Source organism: Crocuta crocuta, unplaced genomic scaffold (assembly GCF_008692635.1).
Source record: "Crocuta crocuta isolate KB4526 unplaced genomic scaffold, BGI_CrCroc_1.0 scaffold271, whole genome shotgun sequence".
NCBI lineage: Eukaryota > Metazoa > Chordata > Mammalia > Carnivora > Hyaenidae > Crocuta > Crocuta crocuta.
In genome coordinates this window covers 4,133,191-4,155,016 of record NW_027527824.1, presented here as the reverse complement: position 1 = coordinate 4,155,016, position 21,826 = coordinate 4,133,191, and the positions used below count along the sequence as shown (strand labels likewise).

At 48.2% G+C, this 21,826-nt stretch overlaps 1 long non-coding RNA gene across 1 annotated transcript; it reads right to left on the bottom strand.

The window, feature by feature from the left end:
• Positions 1-1,422: 1,422 nt before the first annotated feature.
• On the bottom strand, positions 1,423-17,682 carry LOC144243017 (uncharacterized). Its single transcript, XR_013338518.1, has 3 exons — positions 17,505-17,682; positions 1,721-1,863; positions 1,423-1,628 (listed from the first exon to the last, which is right to left on the bottom strand). It is a non-coding gene; the product is annotated as an uncharacterized LOC144243017 (long non-coding RNA).
• Positions 17,683-21,826: the final 4,144 nt, after the last annotated feature.

The following is a 21,826-nucleotide window of genomic DNA, read 5'->3' as shown; positions in this document are numbered from 1 at the left end:
AAGATCCTGCGAGGAACTGGGGGTGGCGGGCATGTCTGACCGGAGGTAGAAGAAGGGCAGGGGGGAGCTCTCTGCTCTGAGGAGCCCAGACTGTGGTGTTTCAGCACCTGCCCCTTAGCTGCCGAGGGCACTTCTAGAAGATGCAGTCACTCAGCCCTCGTCTGCGGTGCTACTAGACCAGGCTCCCGGGCGGTGTGTGCCCCAAAACCACTGGTCAGCCATGCCTCTCAAGTAAATCACAGGCACACTGAAGTTCGAGAAAACCTTCTCATCAAGGCTGTGTCTAAATAGCCCCGAGGGCACCGGGGTGGCTCAGTCGGTTAAGTGTCTGACTTTGGCTCAGGTCATGATCTCGCAGTTCTTGAGTTCGAGCCCCGTGTCGGGCTCTGTGCTGACAGCTCAGAGCCTGTCTCCTCTCTCTCTGCCCTTCTGCCTCTTGCACTCTCTCTCAAAAATAATAAGTAAACATTAAAAATAAATAAATAAATAAATAAAGTAACAGTGTCAGATGGTAGTAGGGGACAGCTGAGGTTTGAAATCAAAGGATGCAGTTTTTTGAAGCCAGAACCCCTCATCCTTTCTGAGACTCTATTTATTCATTAATAAAATGGGAATAATGATCCCTACCCTAGAACGTTGCGTGCAGATTAAAAGGAGATTCTCAGCAGAGCGGCCAGTGCATAGAGGCCTCAGTNTTCTGAGACTCTATTTATTCATTAATAAAATGGGAATAATGATCCCTACCCTAGAACGTTGCGTGCAGATTAAAAGGAGAGCGTCCAGAGTGCATAGAGGCCTCAGCATTAGGTGAGATTGGTCCAGGCATTGAAAAGTATAGCTGGTTCCCGTGTCTGAAAGATGTAGTATGAGTTTAAAGAAATTTATGCAGTGCCCACACCCCCCGAAATGTATAATCTACATTACACACATTTTTATTTTGCCACATGGGCTTTTTTTATGGATTCTTTTCTGTGGGCATCTACAAGAACTTAGAGACTCCAGGCCAGTTATGTCCCGCCTGACCCCAAGCTGCTCACCTGACATTTTTCATTAAACACGTTCTACTTAACGATCTCGTGTACTTAGTCCTGTAAGGCCCTTGCCCCTATCAGGAAAGAATGCGAGAAGCTATGTCGGAAAGTGAAAGGTGGAGGTCTTTCCCTGATGATGTACTTGCTGGAAAAGAGGGAGATGGGAGGTTTCAACAGTTATTCAAGTCAAAAGTGGATTAACCATCATAAGCGTCTGTGTTGCTAACTTTTTGAGACAGGTTTATTGCATAAAGTATTGGGGAATGTTATCGAGATGGCTTATTTACTTCACTCTTGTGCCTAGCCCATTGCTGGGTAGAAGACACTTGTCAAAGGAGCTCACTGAAATGCTTTCTCAGCACGGAGAGGCCCACGGGGTTGGATGCTCTGTAATTCCTTGCTTCCCCCGCCCCCGAGGAAATCTGGACACAGAGAACTTGAGGCTGTAGGGAGTTGGGGGGGCACCTCTGATTTATTCTAGGACGTATCGCCATTCAGACTCAATGTGGGCATGAGGATCGGGCAAATGACAAGTGCTCCTTCCCATCGATGCTCAGCTCAGGTCTGTAGAGTCTCATATTTTAGAGGATTGCAGAGCTATTGGGCGAAAAAAAAGCCATGGTTTCAGAAGTGATTCACAGACTTGGACGAATATGAGCTGTGCTTTTAGGTTTGGGGGGGGTCATCACCTGGGGTCCAATAGCAGGACATTCTGAGATGTCCTTGCTCGTCACTGTGACTCCTCCGTATCTCCAGAACTGTGGGCCCAAGTGGGAGGCCCTGAGGCCCATCTTGCGACAATGGCAAGTTCTAGGAAAGCATCTTCTTAAACCTAGAGGCAGAAATGAACACACGTCACTGTTCCCCTAAGAGGCTCAGGCATTAAAAAGTAATATTCTCCACCACTTGATCAAAACTGATCGATGACACACGCCAGGCCTATAACCGTGCACTTCGATGGGAATAAAATTAATTAAATGGGGTGTGGGGGTTTTTTCACCCTTCAACATTTGTATTGCTGCTAAAAATCCATACTTTTAAATATACTTCATTGTTATTCATTAAAACTGCATGCAATCTGTATTTATATAGCCTCAATCGCAGAGGCCATGGCTGAAAAAAACTGGACGTCTCAGGCTAACGTGCTTCTAGAAAGCAGATTGCTGTGCTCCCCAAACCGAGCAGCATTTAGCTTGAGGAGACAGAATAGTCAGAAGGCTCGGCCGAGCTGGCTCTTTCATAAACCTGGCAGAACACGATCAACGGACATGATCAGAGGACTCACGGTTAAACTGGGTCTGCAGGAAAGTGGCGGGCATAGATCAGTGCCAAGGATTTAGAGAGGTCGCTTAGGTATCTGGTGAAGGGCCATCACACCCTCTTTGCGGTTCATTTTCCCTCCCTGGCCGGCAGCAGCCCCAGGTCTTGAGCCCTTGGTGAGATTCTCAGTATGTTGCTGCTCCTTAGCCCCTGCTTCGGGGCCTTCCCATCCCACATCCCCGTGTCCTTATGGTGCTCCTGTCTGTCCCGTGTACCAGCAGGTGCTCCTCTCCCCTTGGCTGCCTCTTCTGGCCTGTCCCAGTTTCCTCCATTCTCCTCTCTGAGTTACTTCTAGGATAGTCACTGTCTGGGGAAAAGCGTCCTTTGCTGCTCACAATTTTTCTATGATTCTATCAAAGATGAGACAGATGGACCCAATGGATGTGGTTACAGTCAGAAGCAAAGTTCACGGGCAACAAAGAAGCAAACCCTAGAGTGATCCATCCCAGGCAATGGGTTCACGTCCGCACTTGTTCTGTGCTCTCATGTCAAGGAGAGAGAGAGCACATCTCTCTGCACTGTGCTTGGTGGCTCAGCCGACTCACCCCCAGGGGCAGGGGAGCAGGACCCAGGACCCACAGACCTGGGGCTGTGGCCAAAGAGTTGCTAGCATTACAAAGAATTGCTCTGATGGCTCCTATTGTATCCTTATAATTCATTTGAATGATATTTGTGTCTCCAGAAGGTCTTTGTTTAATAGAGTCCTTTTCTCTAAAATATTTGGGTAAAATTTATGCTTTAGGAGAATATATATCTGCCACTGTGTTGCCATGTAAACCCAGGGCCGGCGTTCCTTGTTCGAGAAACACAGACATTCATTATCACAATGAATTTCCACCAGTAATTCTGTCATGACCATAAGGCAAGTGGGGAAACTGAGACCCACAAAGGTCAAATGACTTTTTCTGAGGTCGTCCAGGGCTTGGATTAAAACTGTGGCCCCAAATCCCTATGCCTACCCGCTCCCGTTCAATTGAAGTTTCTTTGCTTTCCTGTCTGGGAGGCAGTTCTTGTCACTTGCAGAAACAGGCTGGAGCTTCGAAACTGCTGAGGACATCCCGTTTTCAGAGAGCGCGGAGGGCGACCCCCACCCGCCGGCCCTGCGCCGCGTGTCCCTGCAGCCACAGAGACAGCACACAGCTGACCTGTCCCTGAAGAGCAGCAGCTGGCAGGTCAGAGGGAATGGAGTGTGGGTGCCTCCTCGTGCACATAATTGGATTGTGGATTCGGCTATTGCCTCCAGGAACGACAATTGTCAGAGTCACAGGGGGCTGGCGAAGTTGGGTGCCCTTAGCAGAGAGGGGCTGTCTGGAGGCCCTGAGGACTCCCCTGGCAACCTGGACAGCTTCTGCTTGGTCCCCTATTCCTGCAAGAAGTGGAAGAAAGGTGACGGCTGGGTCCCTCTGTCCTTCAGGCATTAGCCCTGACAGGGGCAGCTTGGAGGGTGAGGCAGGCGGTGGTGGCAGCCGACGTGGTTGCCTGGGGCTCCCAAGGGCTGACTCCCTGGAAACAGTCTGATGTCAGGCAGCAAAGAGGGGAGCGGGGCCAGGTCTGGGGTTCTCATCACACAGCCCCCAGGTATCAGCCTCAGGTGCCTCAGTCAAAGTCTTGATGAAGTTCAAGAGGACTATTTGATTACATAGACTCCAGACCATCCTTTGAGGGATCACCCTGCCCCACCACGATGTGGTGCAGATGCCTCCCTCCAGCGTGTTGACTTCCTCTCTGGATCGCTGCCTTTCCCCCGCCTCCACTTCCTCCCCTCACTGACCCTCAGCCACCCCAAACCTGCCACTCTCTTCTGTTACCTTTGTCAGTGCTCATTACTGCTTCTGCCTAGAGCAGTGTTCCCATCGTGACTGCCTGGTTAAGCCTCATTTCTCTGACAAGATTCAATTTGAGTGCTGCCTCCTCCAGGAAGACCTCCCTGACCATTCTAGCCTGGGCCAGGCTTTGTGTCCCCACAGCCTTCATCCCTTATTACAGCTATTACCTCCACTCTTCTGTCTCCAGCACTGGACTTTGAGCTCCTTGAGATCTCTTTTTTTCCAGTGCCATGTGGGAGGTGCTGAGTAAATAGCTTTTGAATAAATAAACTTGCTACCGCATGGGATTTGGCCAACGTGGAACAATGGGAGTGAGCCAACAATAACTGTAATGACTGCCATTTATTGACTGCAGGCTGTATGCCAGGCACCGTGATAGTCAGTCAACACGTTAGCTCGTGTAATCCTTAGCACAGCCCTTAGTACGATTTGTCACTCCCATTTTACAGGTAGGGAAACTGAGTCTTCGTTGGCCCGAGGTCACAAAGCAAGGCGGCAGCAAAGCCAAGATTTGAATGGAGTTCTGTCTGATGGAAAAGTCTGTGCTTTTAACTAGCACTAAGCTTAGTCCCTGGATATCCCAGACCGCAGCTTGCAGCGTGGGCTTGACTTACACAATCATTTCCGGCCACCGGGGGCAAGGTCTGGGACCCCAGAAGGCCCTAGAGCATCTCCCCTGGGGAGCTGCTGCAGCAACAGTGTCTCTGTGAATGAGTTTCCCGGGGTCCTCTGCTCCGTCTCGTAGCATGTGTCCCCGCAAACCCCAGCCCCCCCTCCCCCCACCTTATAGTGGAGAGGAAAAGATAAATGTGAAAATTGCATGATCCACGATGGTTTGTGTGACAAGGAAGGAGTGGATGCGTCTGTGCACATACCCATCCTGGTCTGGGCAACGCTGGGCTTTGTCCTGCTTCAGGAGCCCAGACGTTGGTGAATGAGTCTTTTGAAGTCAGTCCCCGCTGTCAGGAGAAGCCACATCTCTGGAGCAGTCCAGTGGCTGGCACCGACCCACAGCCCTGCCTGCGAGGCTGTGCCAGCCAGTCTGGACGCCGCCTGAAGCAGTCCTCAGAGAAGCAGATGAGGGAGAGGATGCTGTGGGCCTCGTCCCTGTGTCCCTAAAGTCAGACTGCAATGCTGTCTCCACCTTGGGCATCGCCGTCTCAGTTGTGTCCTTTCCACTCCTAACCGCAGCCTCTCAGAGGGCTCCTTGGCCAGCAAACCTGGGCCGGCCCTTAACCATGGGTGCTCACAACGGGGCCCTGTGGCCTGGAGAGTCTAAAATGGCAGATGGTCCAAGCTCACCCCATGTCTTCTTTGCACTGTGGTTACACGGTTTTCGGTTGATGTCTGGATACTGGCCGCCTGGGTGTTGAGAAAGCTCAGAACCAAGCCTCTCTTTGCAGAAGATGAGCGCTGTCATCCCTGCTCCCAGACCTCGCACTCCTGCTCTGCAGTCCATACGGGGGTGCGGATGCCTTACGGTTAGCGGAGAGGAGCAGAGGAAGACCATGTGGGATGGGTTATTAGCTGACAAATGGACTTGCACTACTGTTTCATTGAGGCTCCCCGCTGAGGACGGTGGATGACAAGTTCCTGCCCATTGTGAAGAAGGGGGTGTGTGTGCTGGATATTCCCCAGTGTATCCCCGGGCACGATTCTCCACCCCTGTCCTGCAAGGCCGACCTCTACAGACAGCACTTATTGGCCTCCCTTGTCCTGGGGATTCGGGCTGAATTCAGCCAATGGGAGGCACATGCAGGAGATCTGAGGGCAGGAGGAGAGAGGCCAGGGTATTTATTCATCTGTCTCCTCTCTGCTCCGTCATGGTACGAGAGTGGCTGAATCCTTCTGATAAAGGCAGTGGCACCTGTGTGACAGCCCTAGATCTTGTAAGGCTCCAGAAACACCTCCCTCCCTTTGCCCATTACACTCAAGATGTTTCTCAATCTCTTGTAGTCCCCTGAACCCTGCCCACACCTTTGCAAATAATCTCTTTAATTCTCTCCAGTTACCCCTCTGAACATGCCTCCTGTTTCCTGGTCGGAAAGTGGCCCAGTAGGCACATTGCCAGACATAGCCACAGACTTACCAGGAGACGGGGGGATGGGCTCTGCAGCCCTCATTCCTTCGGCCACCCTCTTTGCAGAAAGGAGAAGGTCTGAGACAGAATTTCGGAGGGGAGCTGGTACTCTGAGTTTCTCTTCCTTGGTCTATCTCAAGCCAAATAAAGGAAGCTTCCAGAAAATCACATGTGGGAAGAGAACGTGGTCCAGCAGTGGGCAGAGTGGCACCCCCCACCCCCTGGCTGGATGCTTACGCTGTAGAAACTCAGAGACCTGTCTCTAATTCTGCTGGAGTGGAGCTCAGAAAAGCACCTGGTTGCTGCCCGCATAGACAGAGTTTGGAGGTGCAAGGTTACCTCCTGAAGGCTGAATGGATCATTACAGGTTGGCCTGGCTCGAGCCGTCTTGAAAGCTGCAATGCACACTGGCTGGAAGAAGAGAGAAGGCAGGCTGTGTGGAGGCACCCTTGAGTTGGAGACGATGGGGAGTCATGAGAGATCAGTGGGGAGCCCACTGCCCCCATCAGGGAACTATCTTATGCAGAAATTGTCTTGTTCCCCAGAGAATATCTCAAAGAATCAACAATCCCCCCCCACCCCCCGACAAGAGACAGAGCTTGCATTTGGACTTCTACCAGCTCTTTCAGTGGCCAGAGAGCTGATAACAGCTTAAACCAAGTGAAAAGATCATCTTCTCCCCGCGCTGCCCGTGAAGGAGCCAGAGGCAGCACAGACTGGGGGAGGAGGAAGAGAAAAGCAGGAGGAAGGATAAGCAGCAAGTGGCTTCCCTTCCCCATGGCAGGATCTCAAGCTTGTGGCAGGTGGGGGAGGGGAAAGTGGGAAGAGCTTTCAATAGGATAGGATACTGAAGTTTTGGTTTGGGTTGAAATGGATTTTTTTTTAAATTAAAAAAAATGTTTTATTTATTTCTGAGAGAGAGAGAGGGAGAGAGAGAGGGAGAGAGAGAGAGAGAGAGACAGCCTGAGCAGGGGAGGGTCACAGAGAGAGGGAGATACAGAATCTGAAACAGGCTCCAGGCTCTGAGCTGTCAGCACAGAGCCCGACGCGGGGCTCGAACCCACGAACCGTGAGATCACGACCTGAGCCGAAGTCAGACGCTTAACCGACTTAGCTACCCTGAAATGGATTTTTAAACCACTGAAAATAAACTGTGAATACTGAAGAGTGATGGGAAAGTAAGAAGATCCTACGGTAGTTCAGATTTTAATTTTTGGAGGGGCCACCATACCACCTTCCAGAGCAGCTGTACCATTTTGTATTTCCAGCAGAGTGCACAAGGGTTCCCTTTTGTCTACATCTTCACCAATATTTCTTATCCCTTGCCTTTTTAATAAGAGCCATTCTAACAGTTGTGACCTGATATCTTGTGGTTTTCATTTGCCTTTACCTGATAATTAGCGATGCTGAGTACCTTTTCATATACCTATCGGCCATGTGTATGTCTTCTTTGGAAACATTCAGGTCCTTTGTTCATTTTTAATTGGATTATTTTCCTTTTTATTTTTTTTAGCTATTGAGTTGTATGAGTTCATTATATATTTTGCATCCTTTTTTTAGTTTTGCAATAAAGTTATTTAATTTCACATTTTGAAAATAAAGCATTTGGAAGAACACTGCTTATATTTGCCATGGCTTGTTATCAATCACATAAAGCCTTTGCCATAAAACAGATTGACTGCTTATATATTATTTTGTACTTATTTTTACTCCAAGTGTAGAATTCTAAATATAAATATTACTTTAAAATAGTATTTTTGTCCAAACCTTAATTATATGCCAAAAAGTTACTTTTATTAATTTACCATAAAATAAAGCTAATCCATTTGGGAACTAATAATGATATGTTTAGCACTATCCAAGACTCCAAGTTTAGAAAAATATTTATGACTGTTTTTGTTAATTAGCCATTTGAAGTATTTCATCTATATTTCTTTTTTTATATATATTTTGCATCTTACCCCTTCAATACAGTTTGTGAAAGTCTTCTCCCACCCTATAGGTTTGCCTTTTCAATTTATTGATTATTTCTTTTGCTATGCAAAAGCTCTTCGGTTCAATGGGGATATATCTGAAGCAATGGAAATCAGTATTTTGAAGAGATATCTGTACACTCATGTTCACAGTCATACTAGTCACAACAGCCAAGATATGGAAGCAACCTAAATTGCCTTCAGTGGATGAATGGATAAAGAAAATGTGATATTCACATATAATGAATATTTATAATTCATATAAATATAATTTATTTATAATCATTATCCAACCATGAGAAAGAAGGAAATTCTACCTTTTGCAACAACATGGTGGGGTCTGGAGGGCATTATGCTAAGTGAAATAAACCAGACAGAGAAAGAAAAATACTGGTTGGTATCACTTATATATGGAATCTTAAAAAAAAAAAAAAAGCCAATTTCATAGAAACAGAGAAGAGAATGATGGTTGCTAGGGGCTGGGGAAGCAGAGAGGTGGAAGGCTTGGGGTGCTATAGGTCTAAAGGTACAAATTTTCGGTTAGAAGAAGTTTTGAAGCTCTAATGTACAGCATGTGACTATAGTTAATAATGTGGTATTATACCCTTGGAAGTTGCTGCGAGTGGATCTTAAGTATTCTTACCACATACACCTGTGTACACACACACACACATACACACACACACACAAAGAGTTAATTATGTTAACTATAAGAAGTGATGAATGTGTTAATTATCTTGATCTTGGCAATCATTCTGCAATGTATATACATATCAAATCATCACATTCTATACTTTAAATACATACAGTTATATTTGTCCATAAAAGAAAAAAGAACGTTTCTAGAGTCTGCTTCCTGTCGGGCGGGTGTGTGTGTGGGTGGAGAGGGACATCTGAGGGAGGAGGTCTGAATGCAGTAGTGAGGGGAAAGGCTGTGTCTTGATTTTCCCACTGAGCCCAGTCATTCAATAAGTTGGCTTTAAAGTCATTTTAGTCTTTGGGATTCTGCAGGACTACGGGCTAAATAGAAATATAAAAGGAAGGTAGTTACCCAACCCAGGACTGAAACAATTAGGGCAGGTGGTGAAGTTAATAAAAAGTTGAGGGCAGAGTGACAGGTCACTACCTGTCCCCCAGGTCACATCTGAGGACAAAACACAGGCAGAATCTGGATTTGTCTCCATGGCTCTTACAACCTGAACTGAGCAGGGGCTATGCTGGGTGGTCACTTGGGCATGTGTGGGCCTCAGGCAGAGATGCAGACACGACTGCCGCCCTGACCACTAGGAGTTCACAGTCCAGTGGGATAGTTGATTAATCTGGTTCTTGATTGTTCTATAATTGTTCCCTTTGTTCCCCCCAAAGGAGTCAACTCCTGAGAACAGAATCCACAGCAGACAATCGCTTACACATTGACTGAACATCCAGCACAGGCCACGCTCTGTGCTGACCACGGTGGGAATTAGGACGTCCTAAATCACGTGGCTCTTAGCCCATGCGGGGCTTATGGCAGACACGCCATCAAAACCTCAATTGCACTGCATAGATATGACAGGCAGCAAGCAAACCCCTCTATGCAGGGGTGTTTAGGGGTCTGTGTGGGTCCCTGGTTTGCCCTGGGCTGGCTTCATGCCTCTCCCTTGATGTTGCTCATAATTCCTATTTTACGCTCGTTACAGGGGGACATCGCCATGAATAAGACCCAATCCCTGCCTCCAAAGACCTTGACATCCAGGAAGAGAGATGATAAGTAAGCCACTCTGAGCAATCGCACATGTGAGGCACTGTGTTGAGGAAAGCTGGGGTGCAGTGGAGGCCGGCAAGGGCAGGGGAGGTTTGGAACGGGACTAGGGAGGCAAGGAAAGGCTTCATATGGAGGCAACGTTTAAGCTGCAAGTGAGAGGAGAGAAGAGTACTTCTGGCCGAAGGAGGCGCTCAGGGAAATCCCAGCATGCACCTGGGAAACGGTGGGCACGGGGAGCGAGGCCAGGGGCACGCTTGGAGCAGTAAGGAATGGCCGGGTCCTGCTAGTCTTATGGGCCATGCTAAGGGGTTTGCATGTTCCTCTTTAGAAAGCTACCTGTACGTTTTAATTTAGGGAGGCACTGGCTTCAGATTTACATTTTGGGAAGATACCCTTTTGTGGCCAAGCATAGCACAGGTTGTCAACGTAGGACGGGTTAGGAAGCTGTGGGGAAACTGGTTAGGATGTTGGGGTAATAACCCCATCAAGATGTAGGATGCAGAGGTGAGGCCAGAGGCCAGAACCTTCAGGAGAAAGAATTGACCAGAACTAAGGGACGAGGTGGGGAAATGGAAAGGAGGCCAAGTGGCTGACAGACAGGTGGGCAAGCCTCATTCCAGCTGGTTCTGATCTGGCCATGCTCCTGGCCAGTAGTCAACCCCAGGGCGTAGGTGGGGAAGGCCAGGGCCCAGCCTCTGTGCTCAAAACCAGCCAGGCCGAGGCCCCCAGCGCCCAGGCCGGGCATCTGTGTGCCTAGGAGGCACCCCACAGGTCCTCTGCCCGGCTTAGCTCCGTCTCCAGGCCTAGAGGCTGCAGCAGCATTGCACAAAATTATATTTTCCTCTTTGAAGGCAGCCTTTGCAAACAGAGCATTACTTAATCGAGAAGATATTTAGATCTGTGTATCTCTTGTAAGGTACATGCTCCCCACGGTGACATCTTAATGGCTAGGGGCATGGAGAGGAAGGTAAATAATCTTTACCTTTGCTGCAGCCTGGGAATTCTCCTCGTTTGTCAGATATGATTAGCTGTTACCCTTCTGGTCCCCGCTTGTTATTCAGGTCCCCGCTTGTCACAGTCACACCCCTTTGGATGCTCACGCCTTGCTTTCTCTCCAGCTCTCTCTCCCTCTGGTGGCACCCTGACTGGCTAGTAATTTATGTATGACAATATGAGACTAATTCGGTTATTATGTCAAAGGGAAATTGAATCTAGGGTTTTAGTGCCGCATCTGGGAGAAATCTTCAAATGAATCTGGAGTGGGGAAAAAAGCCTCAGAGTTCGATTCATCCGCTTGTCACCCTGTCGGCAAGATTAAGTCATTATAGAGGGCTAAGCCAGGGCCAGAAATGGGAAAGGAGAAGAAGGAGATAAAGGGAATGAGCAGGGGGTGGGGGAGCACGCAGGGAGGAGGAGGCAGAGGCTCTTGGCTGGGCTGTGGGAGGGAAGCCTGGAGGCAGCCGGCCCTGGAGGAGGAAGAGGGCTTCCTGTCTCTCTGGGGACTCCCTTATTTACCCACAAAGGCGGTCCTAGCTGTGTGAGAGCCAGGGGACAGATGGACAGGGAGGAGGTTCAGTGGGAGGGCATTTATGCAAACATTAGCTTGTCTCTGCTCCTGGGTGTCTTAAACATTGTCTGAGTTAAAATCTGCCTTCCCCGCCTCCTGGGATTAGAGCGCTTTGCTCTGAGGCAAGTGGGATGGTAGCATTTCTGCAGGCATCTAAGCTTGGGGGATGGACGGACGGATGGACGAGGGGTTCCCCAGCCTCTGCACACAGTGGTGGGACCCAGGTGTACACCACAGGCTGGCACGTCTAGGGGACCGTCTGGAGGGAGAGGAGGAGGCGGATGGGGTGGGTGCCTGGGAGCCTGGGTGGGAACAGTGGGGAATGGGGACCAGTCAACATGCCTGCGACTTGAGTATAAAGGGATCTGATTCTCAGGAATTATGAAAATCTTTTATAAGGTTGTCCTGCCTTCCAAGACGCTGAAACGCTGCTGACATCGGTCCAATTGTTAGATTTATTTTGTCTGCCATGATGTTATTTTCCACCGTTGACCTTGTGGCAATGTTTAGGGTCACTCATACTGGGGAATATGTTTCCTTTCTTCAGTCCAATGGCTCTCCCCCTCTTGGGGTACCTGGGTCTCTAAGTAGCCCCTTTTTGCTACTGGTCCTTCCTTCCCCCAGAGGAGGGTCGTGGGGGATTTGGCAAAAGGAGCCATGTTCACACCAAGACCGTGAGCCGCCATGTTGGTTTTCTGTGGAAACTGGGGTGCCCAGATGTGAGTGCCTCCCTAAACTTCAGAATTGGATTCTCATACACTGGGACCACCTACTCACATGGGGAAACTGAACTGCATGGTTACCATGACTACAGGTCTCTCCTCCAGCCTCATAGGTATGACTCTTGCCTCTTAGAATCTCCTAGCCAGGATGCCCCTGGCCCCAGCAAAGGGTGCCAGAAGGTCGTCTTGACAATGCCACTGCCTCCAGGCAGGATTTCAGGGGAATGACCAGGCTGGGAGTGAATTGAGATTCATTCCTACATTTGTCCCTCTCTAACTGGCCCCTCTTCTTACCACTTTCCTGGCCTGTCCATGGCAAAACAACTTTTTCCCCCCTAAAGAGAAAGGAAGAAACTCAAATTAAAAAAAGAAAGAAAGAATTCAAAATAACCCTCAGTTCTTAACTCACGGCAATTTGACTGTTTCTTCCAACGCCCACACATCGGCTTCAACCAGACACCCACCTAACAGTACTTATGCAAAAGATATTGGCAGCTGCTACTTCTCAGGGTGGCTTTGTTACCATCTATCTCTTGGGCTTGTGTGCGTCGGTGGTGGCTTTTTCCATTCTAATGAGGGTCCCTGTCCCCTCAGAATGACCTTGGGCTGCCGTGATCTTGCACCCTTGCCTCCTGAGCAAACGAGATGGGTAAAAATCTGCCCCCTCTCCGACATCCACCACTGTGCTGCTCAATACCACACTTCTGTTAATTGGACTGTGTGATCTCAGGGATGGTTATTTATTAATAGATTATTCAGAGCCCTGGACGGGTTCATCATTACAACCAGAGGATTTGAGAGAGGCCACGGAACAGATGGGTATTGCTGAACGTCAGAGGAAGGGTCTATTTGAATTCCAGGCAGCCACTACCTTGATAGTGGGGGAGAACAAAGCCCGTCATAATTCTTGGGGGAGGGGTGTCTCTATCCGCACTAAAGCAAGCTGTCCATTAGGTAGGCCTGCCCGAGCCCATGGAGGGACAGGTATCTCCTTAGGTTCATGGACATCCTGGGAGCCCTCAGGTCCACATTCCTGATAACCTGGGTGTTCCTAGAAGGCCAAGTTTGAGGGAAGAACGGGCTTGTGGCAACCATTTTGTTCCCGGTCTGCTGGGTCCTGGCATGGGCTTCTCATCAGGGGCCATTTAGTTCATTCTCCTGCCTCCGGGTCCAACTACCGATAAAATAGTTGGACACGCTAGTTGGGGGGGAGGATCTCTCCTCCTTCTCGAGTCTTCTGGGGAAAGGGATGACACAGCTCCCCACAGTCGTGCACGACAATGCTGGCAGACCCACTCCTGAAATCCTCCCCAAAGCCTCATGCTGCAGATTTAGCCAGAAGAACCAGATGGTCAGAATACTCTGAGTAGACAGGTAGGGGGTGGCGATGCCCAGCGAGGGACCTCGTGCCGACTCCCACCCAGGCTGCTCACTAGCTCACGGGAGATGGAAACGAAGAGCCACCTGTCAGTTTAGACCCTCCAGAGCCCATGCAGGTCCCTGGAGAGTGAGACCCGAGCAGAACCCTTACGCCCTTCCCACTGTTGCTGGGATGGGGCTGCCAGTCTAGGCTACCGCTCAGGGCCGTTGTGCCAGTGTGGCCAGTGGGGGGCATACAGCTCCAGGAGCAGGGCCCAAAGTGGGCAGCAAAAGCCGAGGGGACATCGGGAGAGGCCCTCGGAAGAGATCCAGGTAGAGACACTTTGGGTCTGTAGTAAGGACTGGACCCCACGGACACTGGCTGTGGGAAACAGTTCCAGCACCCAATCTGGGGACCCAAGATATCTGCACTTTCCCTGGCTTTCAGAGACTGGGGTGAGGCCAGTGGGTGAGGCTGGGCCTGCAGGTGAAATCAAGGGCCTTCAGCTGAGGAGGGAGGAGGGGCTCTGAGGGAGGGGCAAGGAGCCACACAGGCCATTTCTGGGCAGGACTGATGCTCAGCTGGAGAGAAAAACAAATAAACCAAGGTGGGATTTAGGGATGCGGTGCTTTCTATTCTGTAGGTGGGTCATTCTCTCCAGCTTTGCTTTCCTTGAGAATGTATTTAATTTTTAATTTTATAAGTAATACATGAATACATTCTTGTAAAAATTCAAAGGATACAAATGAAGCAAAAGTCCTCATTACCTCCCTCCACCCCTCTCCCCTCCTTGACGGAAATCACTATTTTCAGTTCACTGTTTAGATAGATGGGCAGGTAGGTAGATAATAGACAGAGGTAGGGAGATAGATGGGTGGATGTTTATGGGGCTTGTCTTTTTTGCTTGACAATTTCCTTGGTATGATTTCCATGCCAGTGAAGGGATCCGTTTCATTCAGTTAATTGTTACATGATGTTCTGTCAGTAAGTAGTACCAAAGTTTGACTGTAACCTTATTGAATGGATATTCATTCTGTCACCGTTCTCTTATTATTTACAATAAGCATTCTTTTACATGGCTTTGGCAGGTTTTAAAATGGGTTTAGGAGTGGTGGGTGGGGANGTGGGGTTGGATCCCATTGCTACCCCTCAATGACTACCTTGAGATTCAGACTACAGCTGGTATAAGAGGCCACGTTCCACCATGACCGTTTCCTAACGTGCGAACTCGGTAGCCCAGCCAGTTCTGGGCAGGTAAGAGCCGGACACTGGCGTGAGAGTCAGATAATCTCTTCTCACTGCACTGATTTCCAACAGACTTGCTCTTTCTCGAAAAGGATCACAGACCACATTCCTGCAGCAGCCCCAGCTGAGGGACAGGTGCTATTTTGAGCTGTTTTCAGTAATTGGTTAATGCAGGGATGAGTGGGAAGGAAGGTACGAGGGCCGTTCTGGATGCAGGGCTGACGTCATGGGTGAGTTTACAGAGACGTGGTTTCCTGTGTGGCTTGGGGAACAGTTTCTCCCTCTGATCACGTGTCTCTGGGACAGTTGGGGAGGATGAGACTCCTTTGTTCTCAAACCTTTCATGCAGCCTCAGTCCACCTTGGCCTTTGGTCTTGGTGTGCCGTCTCAGTCAGAGTCGGGTAAAAGACACAGGCAGCCTGCCTGGGGGCCCAGAGAAGAGGAGTGAAGGGCAGGGTATCTCTTTGTTTGCACAGCATGCTCTGAAAAGAAACCTGCTGCAAACTCTTGTCTTCTTCTTGCTTGCCCATCCACTTGCCANTTTTTTTTTTTTTTTTTTTTTTTTTTTTAATGCAGCAATAGATAAATGATACATGAAGCTTGGGGCAAATCCTTCCTAGAGCTCATAAGAGACAAGAGAGAAAGCGAGTCATATCAGAGTGAACCATAGTATTTAGAAGGTAGAATTGCCCAGGTTCAGAGAAAACAGGTACAGTCCCAAGCGCAGAGGCTCTAAAAGGGAAGACAGCTCAGGAAGGCTGAGAGGCTCTCAAACACGGAGTCCTGATGCTGTCATCACAAATGAGGCTGATGGGGAAAGTGAAGGCAGCGACGAGGGCGACACCGCGGTGCAGGGGCATCTCCGTGGTGAGCACAGACTGTAACTGGGCATGTTCCAAAACTGGGAGAGGTGGCGAGGGGGAGTGTCCATATCCCAGGTGAGCAGGACCCTCTGGGAGGGTACCCGTGACACCACCACAGTCCTGGACGACCAGGGAATGCCAGGGACAGCGGTACATTAAAAAGATGTTTGAAGCAATCAGCCCTATTCTGTAGGGAGGATGTTATAATGTTGAGAGAGGCCAAGTGGAGCAAGATTCCCACTCTGCTTGTCCCCTATCGAGGAAAGCACTCCGAGCTTGCAGCGAGCCGCTAGAGAGCCCACACGCACCTCAAGCAGTGAGTGGCGCCACCCAGCTCCTTCCCCGGGAACTACACTCAGCCTCTCAGCCTCAAGCCCCCCGAGTCTTGAACTGTCTGTGAGCATCTGTGCTTTATCTCGATTTATTTTGTGCATCCACTAGCAAGCTGTGTCCTCGGGTATAGAAGACAAGCCTAAGAGAGGTTGTTATTTTGGGGGGGTGGGCGGTGATGGTCTGGGAACACCTAAAAATTTGCCATATAAATTAACGGTAATGCTTTCTTCACTTCGCACCATTTCGGCTTACAAAAGGTCTACTTCTGCACTTGATCTTAGCCAAAAGGCCGAGAAGCGATACAGAAGGTCTACTTTTGGACAGCAGAGGAAAACCTGTATTTGCTTGGGATTTTCATTCCCGGGCTAAAGTGCGTCTCATTCCCATGCTCAGGAAAAGCTTCACGCAGGATGGACACATCATCATCATCGCAGGGTGGTCGATCCTGGTATCAGAATCCACTGGGACACTCCTGTCGAGAGCAGATTTCTGCCCACCGCCTCCACTCACCCAGCCTGACTCCTCAGTCTCTAAGGTTGGGGACAAGGAACATATATTTATTTAGCCAACACTGCATGCCATTTATGGCACTGTTCTACACAATTTATACATACCTCTCCCTTAATCTTTATGACAATTCCACGTGGGAGAGCCTCTTGTTACTTCTATTTCAGAGATAAGAAAACGGAGGCCTGGAGAGACTGAGTGAGTCACAGTAAGTGACAGGGCTGAGCTTGGAACATGCTCAGTCTTGCTCCTGACTTCACCATGCTGTTAAGCACTCTGCTCTGTGGCTACTTGTAGATTTTAAGCCAAACTCCCCAGGTGTCCCCCTGGGACACACTTACATTCGCAAACTGCTGCTCTAAAGGAGGGGGCACCTGTGTGGCTCAGTCAGCTGGGCATCCGACTCTTGGTTGCGGCTCAGGTCATGATCTCACGGTTTGTGGGTTCAAGTCCCATGTCGGGCTCCATGCTGACAGTGGGAGCCTGCTTGGGATTCTTTCTCTCCCTCTCTCTCTCTCTCTTCCTTTCTCTCTGCTCTTCCCCTACTCACTTTCTCTGTCTCTCTCTCTCAAAATAAATAAATAAACTTTAAAGATAATTTAAAAAAAGATTCTGGAAACAGAGGAGGTAAATGGTGTCCCCATTTACTACAAAAATGGGGTGGGGAGGCGAGGGCATCCCAGGGACTATGGTCCTTGGCAAAACTCCAGCATTGGTTTTTAAATAGACCGTTTGTGGACAGGAAGGGAAATGGCAAACATCAGAAACCAGCATGGACTCACAAAGCAAGAGCCAAGCCAAAATCATCTCATTTACTTCCCAAAAGCAAGAGCATGTAGGGAACACATTCTAACCTCCATTCCACCAAATGACAGGTTCGGTTTGAGGCAGACCTAAGAGAACAGAGCCGAGGAGACAGGCACATAGACTTACTCAGAGCTTCGGAGAAGAGAATCAGGTTTCTCTCTTCCTGGATGGGAACGCAGTGTGTTGTCCAATTACTCTGGCAGCCACCTTCTGAGCACGAGGACTACTGGACTTAAGAAACTATGCTGTGTGCCTCTTCAACAAATGGTGTCAGGAAAACTGGACAGCCACGTGCACAAGAGTGAACTTGTGCCCTATACACAAAAATAAATTTAAAATGGATGAAAGACCTAAAGGTGAGACTTAAAACCATAAAAATCCTAGAAGAGAGCACGGGCAGTAATGTCTCTGACATCATCTGTAGCAACTTCTTTCTAGATATGTCTCCTTGAGGTGAGGGTAACAAAAGCAAAAGTAAATTACTGGGACTACATCCAAGCAAAAAGCTTCTGCACAGCAAAGGAAACAATCAACAAAACTAAAAGGCAACCTACTGAATGGGAGAAGATATTTTCAAATGATATGTCTGATAAAAGGTTCGTATCCAAAATATATAAAGAACTCATACAACTCAACACCAAAAAATAATCCAATAAAAAAACAGAAGACAGAAATAGGCATTTTTCAAAAAAAGATGCACAGATGGCCAGCAGCCACGTGAAAAGATGCTCAACATCACGCATCATCAGGGAAATGCAAATCAAAACTACAGTGAGATATCATCTCATACCTGTCAGAATGGCTACAATCAAAAAACACAAAAAACAACAGGTGTCGGCATGAATGTGGACAAAAGGAACCCTCGTGCACTGTGGACGGGAATGCGAACTGGTGCAGCCACTGTGGAAATCAGTATGGAGTTTCATCAAAAAGTTAAAAAAAGAACTACCCTACAACCCAGCATTCACACTACTGGGTATTTACCCAAAAAATACCAAAATACTAATTCAAAGAGATACGTGCACCTTGATATTTACAGCAGCATTATCTACAATGGCCAAATTATGGAAACAGCTTAAGTGTCCACTGACTGATGAATGGATAAGGAAGAGGTGGTATATATATACATATACATATACATATACATATACATATATATACATATACATATATATGTATACAAGGGAGTATTACTCAGCCATTAAAAGAATAAAGTCTTGCCATAAACAATGACATGGACAGAGCTCGAGAATATCATGCTAAGCAAAATAAGTCAGAGAAAGACAAATACCATGGGAGTTCATTCATATGTGGAATTTAAGAAACAAAACAAAGGAGCAAAAGGGCAAAAACAGAGGCAAAAACACCAAGAAACAGACTCTTAATCACAGAGGTCACCAGAGGGGAGGTGGGGAGGGAGATGGATTATATAGTGATGGGGATTAGGGAAGGCACTTGTGATGAGTATCGGGTTACGGGTGTAAGTGCTGAATCACTCTATGGTACACGTGACACTAATAATACACTGTATGTTAAGTAACTGGAATTTAAATTGAAAAACAAACAAACAAAAACCAACCAGCCAACTAAAAAAAANGGTTTCTCGTTATATGAGCCCAACATCTTACTGTTTAAACCAATTTGATTTAGAGTTTCTATAACTTGCAGGGAAAAACATTCTAACTGACATAAGGAGGAATGAGTGCCTTACGTATGAAACACTTCAATTTTAGAAAGTTATTTGACCACAGTTTTCATCGTTATGGGCAAACTGGAGAAGCGGGGCTNTCGAACCCACGAACCGCGAGATCATGACCTAAGCGGAAGTCGGATGCTTAACCGACTAAGCCACCCAGGCGCCCCAGAAAGGTTGCCTTTTAAAGGACCCCCAGGCCAGCAGCATCAATCTTCTGGACTTCATCTGGAGATTGCCTGAAGCACGGCTCCTTTGTCTCTTCATATTCCTAAGCTTGGTGCATGCCTCAAACTCCAACTTTGAGGTACACTCCCCTGAGCTACTGACATTTCCAGACCTGAAGCCACAACCTGGCACCCTTGCTTCTAGGACAGGACTGATTTTTACTGACTTTGGCATTTCTCCCTTGACCTTAATCCTTTTCTCCTGGATTGCCATTGACCTTTGCCCCCTACTTCCTCCAAAGTGACCCATGGCGTATCTCTAGTCTTGGTCCAAATACACAGCTGTAATGGCATTTGACATTGGAACCGGAGTAATGCTTCGTAGATCCGCGTTACCTGGTAGGCAGTCTCTACCAGTGTCTGCAAGACTCAGCCCCTGAGTCGTGGCCTGACTTTGATGAATTACTTGGCATACGTACTCAGCGTACCCAATTTGCAAACACCTCCCAGCTGCAAGCTAGTTAAAGTTCCAGCTGACAAACTCTACTTCAAAACGATCTTAAAGGGAGCTTGAATACATTTTTAAAATCTCAACTACAGACATAGTTTATAGGGGTGCCTGGGTGGCTCAGTTGGTTAAGCATCCAACGTCGGCTCAGGTCATGATCTCACGGTTCGTGGGTTCGAGCCCTGCATCGGGCTCTGTGCTGACTGCCAGCTCAGAGCCTGGAGCCTGTCTTCAGATTCTGTGACTCCTTCTCTCTCTGACCCTCCCCTGCTCATGCTGTCTCTCTCTCTCTCAAAAATAAATAAAACATTAAAATTTTTAAAAAAAGAAGTAGTTTATAGTAGTTCATGCAAAATAAAATCGCTAACTAACACAAGTAAAATAAAAACCCACAGTTTATTTAAAACAATCAATGAGGGGTGTTGAGCATCTGACTGGGTTGAGCATCTGACTTGGGCTCAGGTCATAATCTCATAGTTCATGATTTCGAGCCTCATGTTGGGCTTTGCACTGACACCATGGAGCCTATGTTGATTCTCTATCTCCCTCTCTCTCTCTGCCCTCTGCCCCTCCCCTACTTGCTCTCTCTCTTTCTTTCTCTCTTTCAAAAATAAATAAGCACTTAATAATTTAAATATGATGTGATGTTGTTGTCCAAACAGCCAGTGGCATCCTAGGGATGCACCCTCCAAGTAAGTTGTCCAAACAATGGAGGTGATATCCCACTGAAAATGGAATTCTTTGGGGGAGGGGGGAACTCTATCTGGCAAAGGGCATCCAGAGGGCAACAAAGGAGCGGGACAGCCGGCAGAGAAGGGGGTGCAAGACAGGAAGAGGCCTCTGCAAAGCTCCAGAGCTAAGATCTGGGGTCAGTCACAGAAAAGCAGAGTTTGGTTCATTCTGAGGAACATTATCCTGCACAATATAACTTAAGGCAAGTTCATGTGACCTGACAGGGCAAGCACTGTGGAGTCAGACAGTCGCAGGTTCAAATCTCAGCCCTGCCCCCACGCTAGAGGCTTCACCATGCACAAGTCAGCTTTTATGAGATTCTGTTTAAATTTTCAAAATTTATTTGTTTTTGAGAGAGAGACAGAGACAGAGACAGAGCACGAGCAGGAGAGGGGCAGAGAGAGAGAGAGGGAGACAGAGAATTCCGTGCAGGCTTCAGGCTCTGAGCTGTCAGCACAGAGCCTGATGCGGGGCTTGAATGCACAAACTGTGAGATCACGACCTGAGCTGAAGGACGCTTAACTGACTGAGCCACCCAGGTTCCCTCTTGAGACTTATTTTATTTTATTTTATTTTTTAATGTTTTTATTTATTTCTAGCAGAGAGAGAGAGAGACAGCGTGAGCAGGGGAGGGTCAGAGAGAGAGGGAGTCACAGACTCTGAAACAGGCTCCAGGCTCTGAGCTGGCAGTCAGCACAGAGCCTGACGCGGGGCTCGAACCCACGAACCGCGAGATCATGACCTAAGCGAAAGTCAGACGCTTAACCGACTAAGCCACCCAGGCGCCCCGAGACTCATTTTAAACTTCCATTAAATGAAGATCAGAATGCCTACCTCACAGGCTCATGTGCCGTAGTCTATCTAAAGTGCTTAGCATAGCGCTGGGCACACAGTCGGCACTCAATAAATAATAGTTCTCCTTATTAATAACAACAATCAGATAGGGTTCCAAGTTGGGTAATAGGTTCTCCATCGCTGTGGTGTTAAGCAGAGGCTATATGTCAACACGTCAGAATGTTAGAGAGGATTTTTATGCTCTAGGTTGGAGGTTGAAATAGCTGATTTGTAAGGCCCCTTTGAACTATAATTCTGTGATTTTAAGTCATTATGAGTGCCCAGGCTTCTGGTCGGGTCAGGGACAGCAATCTATTAGCAGGATTGAAATTCTCCGCTGGCCCAAGGGTACAGACGTTTCACTGTGTGAGTTACTGTTCAAATATGTCATGTGTGTGCCATGCACGGGTATGCAGATATGCAGGCATCCGCGTGTCTCTGTGTTTGTACAGACGGGGGCGTGCGTGCACGTGTTGGCGTGGAATCGTGCACGCAACAACACCCACGTATCGTG